Here is a 17506-nt window from a genome sequence, read left to right on the forward strand (position 1 = left end):
TACTTGAGTACGTATAGGGTAAAACTGTGATTATGAGCATTGGAGTCAAAAATTCAAGCTCTCTCACCTCTTTGTTATATGGCCTTGAATAAATTATTTTACCTTTCTCTGAGCCTTGATTTTCTCATCTGTCAAATGGGGATAGTCATCTACCTTAATTTCTTTTCCATCCTCACCCAAGGACATTTTTTTCATTGCTTTTAGAGAGAGAGAAAGGAAGAGAGAGGAAGATCAATTCGAGAAAGAAGCACTGATTGGTTGCCTCCTGTATGCACCGGGACCGGAGATCACACACACACCTGGACTGGGGATCAAACCTGCCACCTAGGTATGTGCTCTCACTGGGAACCGAACATGCAAACTTTCACTATGGGATGTGGCTCCAACCAACTGAGAAATACCGGCCGGGATCATCTGCCTCAATTTATTGTGAAAATTAAGTGGGATCATGCCACCTGGTACTGATTTTGGAGTTCAGGAAATGACAGTCACAGCAGTGGTTTTTGTTATCATTGTTCTATGTGTAGAAGGGAATAGCCTGTGTGTGACATCCTCTGTGATAGGCTGTCTCAGCTGGCCACCACCAGGATGAGACAAGGACAGACAATTTCTCTGGTCAGGTAAGCTTCAGCCATCCTGAAAGGCCAGTTTTCTGGAGAATCCAGTGGTTTTGGCGGCCTGGCACGTAGAAAAATGCCTAAGAAGGGATCTCGCCTCCCTTGGAGTGGTCTGCTTTCTGTTTTTGCTTTTAGCTGCTTCAAGGACCAGGGGTCAAAGTGACCCCCTTCACACGAAGCCTTCCTGTTGTCCCGAGAGGCCGCATATGCTGCTGCTTCCACTTGGCCTGACGCACAGAAAACTCTCTTCACGGGGAAACGGGCCGGGGCCCAGGACGGCAGAGGAAGTGTTTCTCAAGCAAAGCTCTGAGTGATGCTGGAGTCCATGGAACCTGCTGAACCAGGGGTCAAATGCAGTCAAGAGTCAAATGAGCAGAGGTCAGAAAGTGAGACAATGAAATCTAAATGGATTGCCAAGCCAAGGGAGATAGAAGCTGCGCTGGAATCCAAGGTGCAGAGCACGGCTGGAAACCAGGGGGAGGAGCGCAGAGAACACTGAGGCACCTACTGTTCACCAGCTGCTCTTGCTGACACCGGGAACGTATGTGCCAATGAGCTCATTTCCCATGCTGATCAGTACTATGAAGAAAGAGAGTATAGGGTTGTGTAATAGAGAGATCCTGGGAAGGTTATTTTAGCTAAGGAGTTGTTCTAGGTGGGAGGAACAGCAAGGGCAAATGCCCTGATGCTAGAAAGGCAGAAGAAAGCCATCATAGCTGGACCATAGTGAGAGAAGTGAGAGGTGGAAGGGAATGAGCTTAGAGAGGTAGGCAGGGCAATGTCACGTAGGATCTTGTTGTTAGCTCTCATGAGAGTTTGGACTTTATCAATGTAATGGGGAATAATATGGAATTTTAACTAGAACAGGAAAGTTGGCATGATCTAAGTTATGCTTTAGAAAGACCACTCGGGCACTGTGTGGAGGGTAAATGTTATTATAGGAAAAGTCTTGAATCAAGGAAGAAGTAGGGACTTCTGGATCAGATCAGACACAAATTCCCATGAGCCAAACCAGGGGAAAATCTATGTGTCAAATACCTACCCCTTCTCTCTGACCCCATAAACTGGGCCAACAACGGGGCCTTCTGACTTCTTTGCTGGGAGAGCCTGGGTCCTGGGGCGTGTTCATTCAGATTTCCAAATGTGTACGGAGCAACCTAAAATTTTAAGGAAATTTAGCTTAAGGCTGCTAAGATGGGACTTCAACTACACATCTCCTGTTTAAACACAAATGAGAAGAAACAACTTAAGAGTTTTTTTAAGTGGTAGGGGGATGGAGAAGACGATTGATTTAAGTAGCGGTTCAATTAGATGAATTGGGGTTATTTAAAGATATAACTTAAAAGTATATACAAATAATTGCAGTAGCTACAACTTGAATCCCTATGGTGGTCTAGAGGCTTTATAAATGAAACAAAGCAACAATTATCGACATGCTAGTCTTTTTCTTCCTGCTGTGCATTTACAAAGGATTTTGTTTTTGGGACTGATCCATGTGGGTCTTTGCGCAATGTGGTTACAAAAGTATTTATCTACTTCCCTGCAAGCTTGGCATTAGCATCTCCAGGTTTTGCAGAAGAGATGAATAAAGTTTAGAAAAGTTGTATACCTGGTCTGATTGAGTAATAAAGCCAGAATTTGAATTTAGGACTAACTAAAGCTCAGCGTAGAAATACTCTGTCAGGAGTGCCCAACTTTTTGGCATTCCTGGGCCACACTGCAACACGTAACAACAACAACAACAACAACAAAATCTCATAATGTTTTAAGTTAATTTACGATTTTGTGTTGGGCCGCATCCATAGCATCCCGAGCCGCATACGGCCCGTGGGCCGCAGGTTGGACACCCTGGCCATGAATGATACACTTACGGTGCAAAGAGTAAGGGTGTGAGCCACAGGGGCATTTGAATTCTGCTCCTTCACCTACTAGTTATGTCATCCTGGGCTGGTTACTTAACACCTAGGAACCTGCCTTTCTTTATCTGTAAAACAGAGGTTACAATAGCTCTTCCTTCAAGGGTAGCTCAACATTATGTGAGACACGCAGCGTAGACCTGGCAAATGGGAAGGGTTTAGTAAATGTTAGTTATTATCGTGTTATATCATTCTGGCCTCTGAGAGGGGTGGCATCTGTTTGAGCCAGTTTCATTGCCAGTATCGGAAACATATATCCTGCCTCGGAAATGTTTCACATAATAGAATGTGTCCGCTTAACTCGCTCTGCCCTGTGCTTCGAACGCCAGGCCTCTAAGAAGTGCTCTGGATGATATTATCCAACTGCATGAGTGGTTTTGATAGCTTTTTCAAAGGTCTGATATTTCAGTTGTGCAACTGTAACTGCTTCATGGCAATAGAAGAGATTTATTTTTTGGACCCTAATCAACCCTCAGCCCCATTTCTCAAACTCTAGCTACATCACAAGATGTCGAAGTCGCGTGCTATTAACGTTTGTTCAAAGGTGCTCGTAGCATTTTGCACATGTATTGAAGAACCGGTAATGTCCAAGATCGCTCTGTGATGCCTTCTGCCCCGAGCCCTGCTTGCCATTTAAGGCCTAGTTGGCAGGAAAATTCAGTGGCAAGCTCGCCTGGAAGGCAGTGGAAGGACAAAAAACTGGTTTGTTCAACTTTGCAGGAACCTGGGACCTTGGGCTGGGGTAAAAAAAAAAATGCCACTTGGTGAGGGAAAGGGTCTGGTAACCATCTTTCCCCAGATCCAAGGAGGGTGAAAGAAAAGATGTGCCATAACTGAAAAACTTTAAACACAATAAAGTAATTTTTGAATGTGGGTGAGCAGAGGAAAGTGGTGTGTTTCTGTGAGAGGCTACTGTCGTCAGTGAGGTAGGCTGTTAAGAAAACCATTTCTAACTGGTTTGTGGGACCAGATTTCTTGACCTAAAAATGAAGACTTGGGTGCTTGCTTCAATCGGGATCCCTCCCAGTCAGTGCGTTCTCACTTACATTGAAGGAACTGCGTCAGCCTGACCTAGTGCAAGAGCCACATCTTTGGGGGAGTTTCTGTGCCTTGCAGCTCCGAGTGTCCTCGCTCTCCCCTAAGTCTTGGTACACGTGGAGCTGGGCAGGCCTGGTTCAAACAGAGGTCCAGCCACATACCTGCATGGATGCCTCAGCCAAATTACCTGCCCTCAGTTTCCCCATCTATAAATTGGAACTAATAAAAGAACCTGCCTTGATAATATGTGTAATGGACAAAAATAGTGTTTTAAACCCAAACTGGCTGTAGATACATCTGCCTTATAAGGGAGGTAGGCATACTTCATATGAGTGAGGAAGTACATTTTTCCTTGTGCCCTTCCCAGAGAGGGGAAACAGAGAGAGTGTGAGCATGTGATTAGGTGGGAGGTCTGTTAAGACAGCAAGTTCCTGGTGTTTGGATGCACGATGGTGGAACCAGAGCTATAGAGGCTACAGAGGGCTTTCTTGTGGCAAGGGAGAGAGAAGAGAGAGGGAGATGGCCCAAGCAACCCTGCAGAAGGCAGATCTTCAAGGACTAGGAGAATGCAGCTGCTATTCAATTTACATGTTTATATATGTCAAAGCACTTAAAATAATTCTTGACACCAGTGGGCATTTAATAAATGGCAGGGAGTAGCCAAGTAGCAAAGCTCTCTCATTGTTGCCCTCTAATCATCTCTGCCTGGAGGAGTAGTGTCTTCTCTCCCTGTTACGGGGCGGGGGGTGGGGGGTAGGGGTGGTGTGGCGGGGGGCCGGTGTGTCTTGGGGCTGAGGGAGGCTTTGTTTTGAAGGCTTTGTTTTGCCAACAAAGAAGGATGTAATGGGTTCAAAGTTTGGTTCCACAGGGTTTTTTTCTTTGTTTCCTTAATTTTTCATTTTTAAATTGGGGCCCGAAATGGTGCCTTATCTCATATGATTTGTGTGAAGTTTAAATGGGATAATTGAGATAATTCATGCACCGGGTGCTTAGCCTTCAGTAAATGTCAGCTCCTCCTAGAAATTCTAAAACAAGGCTTGTAACAGCGGTACGCCATCCTAGGACACGTGCTCTGTGGGTTTTATTTTAAAATTCACATATATACTCAATGCAAAAAAACCCCCCTCAAAAACATAGAAAGAACACAGAAAAGCAACAGCCCCTCCAACCAAAAATCACCAGTGTTTGTTAACACCTTGGTCTCTGTCATTTCATTTTTTTCCCCTCCCAAGTGTGTGTAAATCTTTGTTCTGTCTCTTCAAAACGGGATACTGTTCTATAGTCTGCTTTGCTTTTTTAACCTAGCAATAGACTGTGAACTTTTCCCCATGGATGAGTTGCTTCTTAAAATAGATGTTCCAGTGGAAGCAGTCATATCCTGGACCAGCAGATTCATTACTGTTCTTTTTTAAAAAGAGGTGAGGGGTGCCTCTGGCCACCCAAATCTGAGACATTGACTTTACATTTCCTCCTTTGAAAATTAATAGCACATATTAGCATGTTAAAGGCTCTGAGAAGCCCCACCATAAAGAACCTGCTTGACTTGGATTAGATCAGTGTTTCACAAACTAATTTAACTCTGCCGAGCCATTTATTCTCCTGACTCCTATTACTGTCTCAGGAATCATTTGGGGAAACACAGTAGACTGAAGGCTCCTTAAGAACAAGGAGTATGTCTTGTTCACCTTCACGTTTCCACCTGGTCATACAATTGGGTTTTAAAGAAATTATGAAAAATGGGATTGGATTGATGAATCCACTTTCTAACCAACAGCCACGCATGTGTGAACTGGAGGCCAAGGTTATAGGCTAGATGTGTCTCTCAATGTAAAGCTAATTGGCCCCTTTGCGGCTGAACCTGTGAACTTGGCCTCGTTAGCGCCAGCATAAAACAGCTGAGTTAGTTTATCTGGTACCATGAAATTGTTGTGTTACCCAGATTCTCAGGATGCCCTCCAGGTGGCAGTGCTGGTTTGTCAACCTTCTGAGAGCCTGAAGCCTGGGCTAAAAAAACCCTTGAAATTGAGGGGGAAGCAGATGAGGATGAGGAAAGAAATTGGGAGCAGAATGAGTATTGAAAACTGGAAGACGCAATGTCAGGTTTGCAGTTGGCATGAAGCCGAGGTACAGCCTTATCCATTGTGTTTTGGACACAAGGTTTTAAAAATAAAACATCTTCATGGCCCTGACCAATGTGGCTCAGTTGGTTGGGTGTCCTCCCGTACAGCAAAAGGTCACCGGTATGATTCCTGATCAGGGCACATGCGTGGGTTGCGGGTTTGGTCCCCTGTGAAGGTGCATACGAGAGGCAACAGATGGATATTTCTCTCTCATACCAGTGTTTCTCTCCCTCTCTATCTCCCTCCTTTCCCCTCTCTCTAAAAGTAAGTAAAATCTTAAAAAAAAAAAAAAAAATCTTGATGAACCAGTAAGCCAAGAATAAATGATACTAGCATTTATTGAGCACCAACTATGGGGGCTGGCAATATATCAGATAATTTTATTGATTATTTATTTTAATCCCCTAAACTGACCTACAGGACAGGGCCTTAAGCTAGAAGCAGCAGGACTGGAAATTCAACCCAGGTTCCTAGGCCTGGTGCTGTTATCTGAGTGTTTTCCTAGACTGAAACAAGATACTTACCCAGGACAAATGAAGGTAAAGTGTTTATTTATCTTTCCATTTTTCATTTATTTGGATGGGCCTAATAGCACGTCATGCAATTAAGACCAGAGTTTTTGTTTTTTGGTGGGGGTAGGGAAGTTTTTTTCTTTTTTTCTTTTTAAGTAGCCACCTGCTAAATCCATGAATTACTGTTCTGGGCTATATACGCTCTTAGAACATTTAATATAACATTTAAATTTAAATTTAAAATAACATTTAAGTCAGAGTGGTAGAAGTATGTTTCTAAGGATTCTTCTACTCTCTTGAGTCCTGGTGGTCATTGCGCAAGACGCACGCAGCCAAACTGAACAGCTCTAGAGTGGTGACTGGCTCAAAATTTATTTGTGGAACTGGGTGCTTCTACTGTCCGGCCATGCCCCTGTCACAGCTCTTGCCTCCTAGGACATGTTGAAATTGTTTCTTTAAATGCCTTCTTCCCCCAGCGGACCCTGTGTTTCTTGAGCAGATGAACAGTGACCTTTGTTTCTGTATTCCTAGGGCTTAGCAAAGTACCAGGTGTCTAGCGAGTCATTAATGAAGTGCAAAGGAATGAGTGAGCAAATGAAGGAAAGGTGTTTCTTGCAGAAATGATACATTAGAGCATAAACCAAGGTATGAACCCAGGGAGCTTAGCCCAGATGAGAGGGAAGAAGACCTGAAGGAGATATGAGAACTATCTCCACACATGTGAAAGCCTGTGGTACAGATGAGATTATAGAACAAGATTGTGCCTCTTCAGGTGGAAAGCTCAGGAAGGCCAGTCATTTCAGCAGAGAAGAATCTAAGAGCTGCCTAATAAAAGGAGTTACCTATCGGGGCAGCGACTTTCCCATCTCATCAGCCAGAGGTGGGATGGCTCTCTGGTGGGAATGTGGGAGAAGGGGCTCCTTCATGAAATTCAAGGCTGAACAAGGGGATTCCTGAAGCATGTGGCTGTGTGCCAGGGCCCAGAACAGGGGTGGGCACATACAAGGCACTTACTATTTGTTGAACAAATGAATAACAGTCTTCTAGTAATTGAAGACTCATTCAGCAAATATTTATTAAGTTTTTCTGTGTTAGCTCTGGGCTCAGTTATAGAGGATACATCAGTGAAAAGGATGACTCAATCCCCATCATCAAGAGGGAATGTGCCATATAGTCTGGGAGCACAAGACGGAGCCACACTGCCTGGGTTCGAAACCCAGCTCTACCAATTACATCTTTGTGCCTCAATTTTCTCGGCTGTAAAATGGGGATGAAATAGTACCCACCGCAGGGAATTATTTTGATGCTTAGCACAATATTAACCACTCAAAAGTTAATGATGATCATGGCACGCACATTCCAGCAGGAACTACAGATAAGTTGCTATTTATGTGATGGATGTTCAGCTCAGGTGTGTCTGAGCTGAAATGTGTGAGCACCTGGACAAGCTAATAATTAGACACACCATCAAATCAATGTGCTCCGAATCTTTATTCAGCTTTCATTAGAGGAAAGGCTGAGAACTCTGTGAGGCAGAATTGTGGCTCACCCGACAGGGTTTTCGTGGTGGCCCCTCCCTCTCCCCCCGGAGCCATCTAATGCACCTAGACAGGGATGTGGGACCAAGTGAGGAGGGAAGGCCAGAGGGAGGAGGCCTGCTGGTATCAGCGCTCAGCCTTACACCTGAAGCCCGGCCAGTTCGGCGCAGGCCCCACACCTGCGGTCCCCACCAGGCCAATCAAACACTTTGAAGTTAAACAGACAAGCTACCCTCCCATGCTCCTCTAGTGTTTCTCAAGCTTGTTCCCCGCCCCCAAGGGACTTGTCAGAATACACTTCCCATCCACACAGGGTACTTTCTGAGGGGATCCTAGGAGAGGGAATTTTTCTGATCCCATCACATTTCCTATGCTTTTTTATTCCCTCTTATTGATCCACTGGCCAGCCTTAATCTCATCCTGCGGACAGGGGCTGTGCAGAGCACCTTAGGGACGCCTCACAGGAACCCGAGCCCCGCAGGTGAAGGAACGCTGCAGCATGTACCACAGCTGTGCAAAGAGGTGGCAGGGGCGGCTGTTCCAGGCCCAGCGAACTGCACACGCAAAGGCCGGAGGTCAGCGGGAGCATGGTGCCTTTAGGGGACTGAAAATAATTTAGTGTGGCTGGCGCATAGGGTATTGGGTATGTGACGTGGTGAGGGAGAGTGAGGGAGAGGCTGGAGAAGTACGCAGGGTCAAGATGGTGAAGGGCCTTGTAAGCTGTGCTAAGGAGCTTAAACTTGATGCTGAGCACAACAGGGACTCTCTGAAGGGCTTTAACGAAGGTGGTGCAACGAACAGGTTGTTTGCCCCTGAGAGAGCACCCCGGCTATGGAAAAGGGATGCGGAGGGCCGGGTGTGAGTGCATGTGTGCGCACGCTCCAATTCGAGGCGCTGGCTGGGGCACAGGTGGTGCCGTGGGTAGGACCGGAAGCGGGGAGGACGGTTGGGAGGGTGGTGCAATGTCCCCTGCAGAGACGAGGGGGCACCGAACTTAAGGAAACTACAGCATGGTGAATGGAGAGAGCTGTGAGGAAATTTGAGAAGAATTAACAGTCTCTTTCTACTGACTGGGAACTGAGGGTGACATATTTTGGTTTCTCTGGTTCTTAGGGTGGATACGAGGTATGAGGCCGGAGTCAGGTGGCAGAAATGCTCCATATGGGATGCCGGACCCCTTCCTCTCTCCCCTTCTGGTGTTGCCCCCACAATATCTCTCTCCTTTTTTTTCTTTTAAAAATCTCTCTTAGACCATGCAGTAAAGAGCATGGGTTTCAGAGTCAGGCTGGTGTTAATCACAGCACTAGTTAGGTATTTATTGCATTTATTTAAGGTATTTATTTTAACTTCTTTGAGCCTCATTTATTCAATTATAAACAAGGATAATTGCACCAACTGCACAGGGGCTGGGATTATGATTCAGTGCCGGTTTTCACATTTGGACCCAAATCCAGTTCCCCCAATTCCCTCCATTTACCGTGGAAGATGGTAAATGGCACCACCCTGCAACCCATTTACCCAAACCCAGACCTATCGCTCCCCTTTCCTTTTACACCTCCCCACCCTCTGCCTGTGAGTCACTGTCACCTGTTGCTTTGATTCGATGGCTGCAGTAGCTTCTTAATTGGTTACCCAGCTTCCGCTTTCCTGCTCCAAGGATCCTTTCTCTACTTACTGGATAGAAGCAGCCCGACTGATGCTCTTGGTTGTTTTTTGTTCTATAACAATGTTATTGGGATGTAAGCCACGTACCATAAAGTCTGCCCTTTAATGTGAGTGGTTCAGTGGGTTTCAGTGTGTTCACAGAGTTGTGCAACCGTCGCCACTAATTTTACGGGGCTTTCACCCCCCCGGAGAGAACCGCCGTGCCCCTTCGCAGTCACCCCCTGGCCTCCCCTCCCCCAGCCCCTGGTAGTCACTAATCTACTTTTTGTCTCCATGGACTTGCCTATTCTGAACATTTTGTATTAGTGGAATCAAACAATATGTGGTCTTTTGTTTCTGGCTTCTTTCACTTACCGTAGTTTTTAAAGCTCATCCATGTATCAGTATTTTATTGCTTTTCATAGCAGAATGATATAATATTGTGTGGATACACTACCTTTTGTTTACCCATTCATCAGCCAATGGGCATTTGAGTTGTTGCTATTTTTTGGTTATCATAAATAATGCTGCTGGGGACATTTGTGTAAGAGTTTCTGTGTGGACATATGTTTTCACTTCTCTTGTGGTACACTTAGGACTGGAAGTGCTGAGTCATATGTTAATTCTCGTGTTTAACATTTTTGAGGAGCTGCCAAACTGTGTTCCAAAGTGACTGCACCATTTTATAATCCCACCAGCAACGAGGAGGGTGCCAATTCCTCTCCATCCTTGTCAACACTTGTTCTTGTCTTTTAAAAAATACATAGTCATCCTGGTGGACATGAACTGGTATCTCTTTGCGGTTTTGATTTGCATTTCCCTAAGGACCAATGAACTTGAACATCTTCTCATGATTTCAGCCATTTATATATCTTCTTTGGAAAAATGTCTACTTAAATCCTTTGCTCTGCCCCCTCTTTAAACTTTTCTGTATTGTGGTAAAATATACATAACAGAAAAATTACCATTTTAACTACTACTGTTCAGTGGCATAAAGCGCATTCACATTACTGTGCGGCCATCACCACTACCCACCTCTGGAACTTTTTCATCGTCTCAAACTGAAACTCTGTCCCCATCACCTCCTCCCTCCTCCCAGTCCCTGGTAGCAACTATTCTCCTCTCTGGGTGTGGGTGTGTGTGTGTGTGTGTGTGTGTGTGTGTGTTTGATTTTTTGGTTTCTATCTGCGTTTCCCTAACAATCAGGTATGTAGGATGCCCTTCCATGTGCTCATTGGCCACTGTGTCTTTCTTTTGGAGAAATGTCTATTCATGTCCTTTGCCCATTTTTAAATTGGATTATTTGTCTTTATTGTTGGGTTGTAATAGTTCTTTATATATCCTGCATACAAGTCCCTTATCAGATACATGATTTACAAATATTATTTCTCATTCTATGGGTTGCATTTTTACTTTCTGGATGGTACACTCTGAGACAGAAAAGTTTTCAGTTTGAGAACTCTATTTTACCTCTTTCTGCTTTTGCCGCTTGTGCTTTGGTGTCACAGCTAAGAAACCACAATGTGCAAGGTCACGAAGATTTACTCTCATGTTTCTTTGAGATGTTTTATAGTTTTAGCTCTTATATTTATGTTTCTGATCCATTTCAAATTAATCATCATATATGGTGTGAGGTAGAGCCAGGGTGATCTTTTGAAAACACAAATCAGATTCTGTGATTCTCCCTGCTTAAAATTCATTGCTTGCTTTCCACTGCTATTAGAAACAATCCCAGTTCTCAACACAAGGTCCTCATTCTCATCTCATTCCCCTGCCCTGAACTCTGCACGCTGGTTTGCTGCACCCACAGCCACCTTCTCCTTCTAACAGTTCTTAATCATGCAAACTCCTTCCTGTCTCAATGCTTTTGTACTGCTGTAGGCTCAGCTGAAACACAGACTATGTGGTGGCTACTCTCATTCTTCAAGTTTCAGTTTTAAAGTGCCTTCTTCAGTAAGACCTTTGCTGATCCCTTTAAAGTAGGTCCCCCTTCTCATATCCTCTCATTCCTTCATTTGTTTTCTTCATAGTGATGTTAAAAAAAACAAAATTCAAGTGAGTAAAATGTAAAGATCTTATTGGCTTTATTCAGTGATTAATGAATCAGGCAGCATCCCAGCTAGCAGATAGACAGGAGCTCCGAGAAGCCATACACAATGGAAGGAGGCAGAGGGGAACAAGAACAAGGAAGTTACATAGGCAAAGAAAGTGGATTGGTTATGGCAAGGCCACCTTCCTTTAGGGGACGGCAGAGGTCTATCTGGCAGACCTAGTGCCGGTCAGGAGATCCCCGACTGACTGGTTTAAGAATCCATTTCTTGGGCAGAGGACCCGAACCGGCATTTGTCCAAAGACGTGCAGATGGCCAACAGACACAGGAAGAGGTGCTCAACATCACTAGTCATCAGAGAAATTCAAATCAAAACCACAAAGAGATATTACTTTACACCTGTCTGAATGCTATTTTCAAAAAGTCAACAAATAGCCCGTGTTGGCAAGGAGTGGAGAAAAGAGAATATTTGTGCACCGTTGGTGGGATTGTAAACTGGTGTAGCCACTGTGGAAAACAGATGGAGCTTCCTCAAAAAAATTAAAAATAGAATTGTCTTATGACCCAGCAATTCTACTTCTACTTCTGGGTATTTATCCAAAGAAAACAAAAACACAAATCCAAAAAAATTTACAATAGCCAAAGATATGGAAGAAACCTAGGTGCCCACTGATAGATAAATGGACAAAGAAGATGTGGTTTATTTATACAATGGAACATCACTCTGCAATAAAAAGTGAAATCTTGCCATTTGCAGCAACATGGATGGACATAGAAGATATTATGCTAAGTGAAATAAATCAGACAAGGAAAGACAAATACTGTATGACTTCATTTATATGTGGAATCTAAAAAACATGAACAAAGAAAACAGAAACAGATTCTCAGATGTGACTGATGGCAGCCAGAGGGGTGAAGGGTGGGGAGATGGGTCAAAAAGGTGAAAGGGAATTAGAGGTACAGACTACCAGTTATAAAAAAAAAAAGTCACAGGGATATAATGTACAGCATAAAGAATGTAGTCAATATTATTGTGATAACTTTGTATGGTGACAGATAGTTACTAGACTTATTGTGGTGATCACATCATAAGGAATATAAATGTCAAATTACTATGTTGTACATCTGAAACTAATATAGTGTTGTATGTCAAATATACTTTAACTTTTTAAAAATGCATCTTGGATTAAAAAATAAGATTCTATTTTTGGGAGAGCAGGGACTATAATTAATTCTTCGTTTGGTGACGTGGAGCTTAGCGTAAGTGACTCTATTTTGGGCCTGTTGTCTTGTTTTCAGCAGTAATTAGCAAAGGCTATAGTCACTCTGTTTATTTGCTTACTTGCTTATTGCCTCTCTCCCTCGTTTTAGCCTCATGAGGGCCAGGACCATGTCTGTCTTATTCACCTTTATCCCCAGCACCTGATACAGTGCCTGGCACATGACAGGTATCCAGTAAGTATTTGTTTTAAGAAAGAGAGTAACAAAAAAATTGAGCATTTTAAGTTTTGCACCCATTCCCAGCATCCTTTTCCACATTTGCCAATTCTATTACTTCCACCTATCAGCATCTTTTGCCTGTCATTTCTCCCACTTTCCGATTTCATGGAATATGATATCATGAAGTCAAACATCCCTTTTTGTTTTTTTGCTGTTTTTGTTTTGTGTTCTTTCCTCTTCTTACTGCTCATAGCATCTCAGAACCAAGTTTGAGATCTAGCTCTCTGGCCCACAACACTTTTTTTTTCCTTTTCTGAAACTTTCTCAGTAGAAACCCTACATCGAGATCCTTTGTTTCTTTCTTATGTTTTCATATGACTAAGTATTTTCTCCTCAGTGCAGAGGAAGGCTCTCTAAGAAGAGAATTTCTTTTCAAACTCAAGAGTGGTTGAGTTAATCAGCAGCACTTTTTAAAGCCGAATAAGGCTTGGGTACGCTATGCTTAGAATGTCAACAAATCCCAGAACGGTGGATTCTGCAGCTATTACAACCCTGGTACGGCACACAAAATTTAATGAACCATGCACCTTTATGTAGACATTTTATTAGAAGTAATCACATAATAATAATATGTGTTGTCAACAATCCTGCACAATGTTTTCTTATATATCAGCGGTCCCCAATCTTCTTGGCACCAGGGACCGGTTTTGGAGAACGGTTGGGAGCAGGAGAGGAGCTCAGGCGAGCTTTGGGCGGCCCCGGGGCATTAGGGACCCTGTTATAGATGGCTCCCTGTTTACATGGAGGAACTGGAAACTTAAATAAATAAGTAAATAACCCAGGAACTTTAAATAAATAAATGGAGCAACTGGGGCCCCCTGGTGACATCTCTTTACACACATTCCTGCTTCTTATCAATTCAGCAGGATTATAATCATAAAAAGGAGGACCCCTTCATCTTCACGTTAAGCCCTGCTCCCCCCATTTATAGAAAGTCTTCGGATGGTGGCTGTGGCCACCATTTTACCTGAAAGCCTCACATTCCAGATTTTCCTTTTTTAGTTTGCCATCTTGCTTATCATTTACAGATATCCAAACACCTAAGAAGTGACCCCAGAAGATGATTGAAACTTTTGATCCAAGAAATAGCTCACGCATTTGTTTTGCTTTGCCCTAATCTTCAGAGCTGTATATCCTGCTGACAAGTCCTCGATTTTTTTTTTCTTTCTAAACAGGTTTTCCTTTGGGTCTCTCCCAGCCCTCTTTGTTGTGGTGATATTTTCTCCTATCTTCCATCTTCTAAAAAAAAGTAGGTGTAACGGTCTAATCAGCCTTTACCAACTTTTCTGCAAGAACAAGGCAGAAACTATGCAGCTATAAATCAGGGATTGTGATGACTGTTTCTGTGGTGGTGATATATGGTTCCACGGGGCCTTGTGTCTTACGTGACCACTTGGAAAATAGAGAATGCAGCTCAGGCACAGGCGATTTGTTTCGGAGCCCTGTGCTGGGATGTTTCTAATAAATATTATTCTGTCTCTGATTTTATGATAACAACAAGATATCCATGCAGTAAAATATTTTCAGGTTACTGGTATTAGGTCTACATTGTCAAACAAAGATAATGTCGCTAAACTTCAAGAACAGTAGGTAGAGGAAACATTCTGCATAAAATAACTAAATATTTGTAAATCATCATAACTATGATAGTCTTGTGCATGGGACAATGTCTGGAAGGATGTGTGTCGCTATATTTTTTTCTGGGTGGAGAAATCACAGGCGATTTTAATTTTCTTTTTTTTTTTTTTGCTTATCTATATTAGTTTTTTCTAACTGTGAATGTACATTACTTTTGAAATAAAAAAAGATACTTTTCAAAGCATAGTACATAGGAGGAGTTGATAAAACTAAGTATAAAAATAGAATAACGTTCTTTAATGAAAAATAAGGAGAGGCGCTTCTGAGAAAGTGAAAGCCTAATTTATCGTCTGTTAATTTCTGAGCTCATATTGTGCACGCTTTCTTCAGCTTTGGTGGAAACACCTGTTGTCCTCCCCCATCCCTGTAGCTGAGACAGGCCACCGTGCCTACATGCCTCACACCTGGAGAAGCAAGCGGCAGACTCGCCTGTTTTCCCAGTGGAAAAACAGTCTTTGGATTCCAACGGGCTCCTAGTCCAATACTTTTTCTACCTGGCTCCTGATTCCTGACTTTTTTCTTCTGTCTAAAGCCATGTGGATTCCTTCAGAACAGCCTAAAAACTTGGTCTGAACTCAACCTTCTATCTCTGAAGGGCAGGCTTTCATTCGGCCCACTCACGTCATAGCTCCCGTGCCCTTCCACCCCACCCTAACGCCTTCCCTCACTGCTTTGTCTCAAGATGCTCATGGAAAACAAGGTTAAAAGCCCCCCCCCCCCTTTTTTTTAAAATTTTAACAGCCTCATCATTTTACCTCTTAATGCCTCATCTTGGTAACCTGGGAACTGAAGAACTTAGGTGAAATGGCAGAAAAGACTGGACCAAAAGATAGACTGTGTGGTGTTTAGAGTAGTGGTCTCTGGTCATAGACCTTGAGGATATCCAGCCGTATGAACCAGAAGGACCATATCCATCCATTGTTCATGGCTAGTATCTGTCCTAAGTGGTCAGTACCCATGCCTTATCAGCTGTTAAATATTTCGACATCATTCTCAGAGTATAGTTGTAGTGTTGAAAATTGTCTTACAAGAGACTTGAATTTGAGTATGACTTAGGGCCAGCAATTTACTTCTGTAGGCCTTGGTTTGTACATTGGGAAAATGAGGATGCTAATACTGCCCCACCTACTTCAAGGAGTTGCTGTGATGATCTAATTGTCATAGTGGATGCAGAAGTTCTTTGCAAATTGTGGGAGACTGTGCCCAGACGAGGACTGATGATAAAAATGATCAACGATGATAACAATATTGGCGGTGAAGGTCAAGGTGATGGTGACAATAAAGAATAAAAAACAAACAAACTTAAGAACATCAAGGACTACCCTGCTACAAACATTGCTCCGCGGCTTACACTCCACAGTAACAGTTAGACAGAAGCATAAAAACTGGCAACATCAACACTCTCTGGTTTATGCCGTCATAGCCCCCAGGTTGTTTACTGGTCTGGTGCTGATAGGCACTTCCTTTTGTCCATGGGCATTCATTCCATGATTTATTTCACATCCTGGCTGGGAAACCTTTCTCTGCTGCAATTCCCAGCATCAAGGTCAGCTCTTGAGGTTCATTTAATGATCTGCTAAAACCTGGAGCCGGCAAAATGGAAATGTGTAATTATCCCAGTAGGTTCCTGCCCCCCTTCACAGCATAGTCGGAGCTAGATTCTCATGTGCCCCCTTCTGATACATGTCCCATAACCCCCAAACCCACTCTGAAAGTGTCTTGGATGAGTTGTTGGTATGGCCAGGTGGAGGTAGTAATTGGATGCCTCCTTCCCCTCCTTCCTTTCTTGTTCTTCCTGCCCCCCCCCTCCCCCAAGACTCTGGTCTGCGCTGAGTCATGTAAATGCTTCTGGCCGACCTTGACAAGAGCCCTCTCCCTGCCCTTAGAGAAAGGTGCAGAAGAGCTCCATGGAGTCTGTTCCAACGGAGGCAGCGCAGGCTGGCAGAATAATTGGTTCCTATAATTCATTCAGAGAGACGGCTGGGTGATGGAGAGGTTTAAATCCAGTGGCCTTGAGGGAAAAACATACTCTAGAAAAGTTTCTCTTTGCTTTTGTTAATTGTGAAATAAACATACTTCCTGCAGAGGAGGCTCCTTCTAGGTGAGGGCTTTTCTGTCCCTTCAACATAGTAAATGGCGTCTGGGATCCTCTCTTCTTTTCCCATTGGGATCAGATACTTAAAAGTTATGCAGCCTATGAGATAGTGGAGAGGCAATGTGAGGACCCAAGGCTGGAACACCTCTAAAGCCCTCTCAGAGAAGGGGAGAAGGAGCAGGGCCTCGGCAGGGGTCAAGTGGGAGAGGGTCCCTTTACAATGGTTTCATAGTCACAAAAGGCCGCAAATTCCACTTGTTACAATACCGCTGAGATTTGGCATATAGTCACAAAAATGCACCAACAGGAGTCAAACATTAAAACCTTGCAATGTCCACTTGATCTGGGATGTTTGGGCATTTCTTCATATACAAGGAGGCTCTCTTGACAAGAGATGCTGGATATGACCAAGAAGCAACCACACTGACTGTTGGGAGGAGCTAGTGAGGACTTCTATTTCCTGGAGTAATTACTCTACCTGGTTGTTATATTTGACCATCTTGACAGTCCTGTGAAGTTGGTACTGATATCAGCTCCATTTCACAGATGGGGAAACGAAGGCCTTGCTCAAGGTCACAGCTAGAAAGTAGTGAAGCTGAGGTACAAATCTAGGCTGGTCTTAACACCAAAGCCTCTTTCCATCCTTCCATTATGAATGAACACACAGCCCATCATTTCATAGCTAACCCTGTGTTTGTTTATCAGTCACGGGCTCCTGGGATCATCTTCCTGGTGGCATCCCTCCCCGGGATGGTCCTGCTGCAGCTGTCAGGTGGGGCTTAGGTTTATCCCTGGGTTAAAATCCTCTAAAACTCCCCTTTGAGAGTCGGAGGCACCT

The sequence above is a fragment of the Pteronotus mesoamericanus genome, unplaced genomic scaffold, assembly GCF_021234165.1.
Source record: "Pteronotus mesoamericanus isolate MK-2021 breed Mesoamerican mustached bat unplaced genomic scaffold, CSHL_Meso_final contig_90, whole genome shotgun sequence".
Taxonomy (NCBI): Eukaryota; Metazoa; Chordata; class Mammalia; order Chiroptera; family Mormoopidae; genus Pteronotus; species Pteronotus mesoamericanus.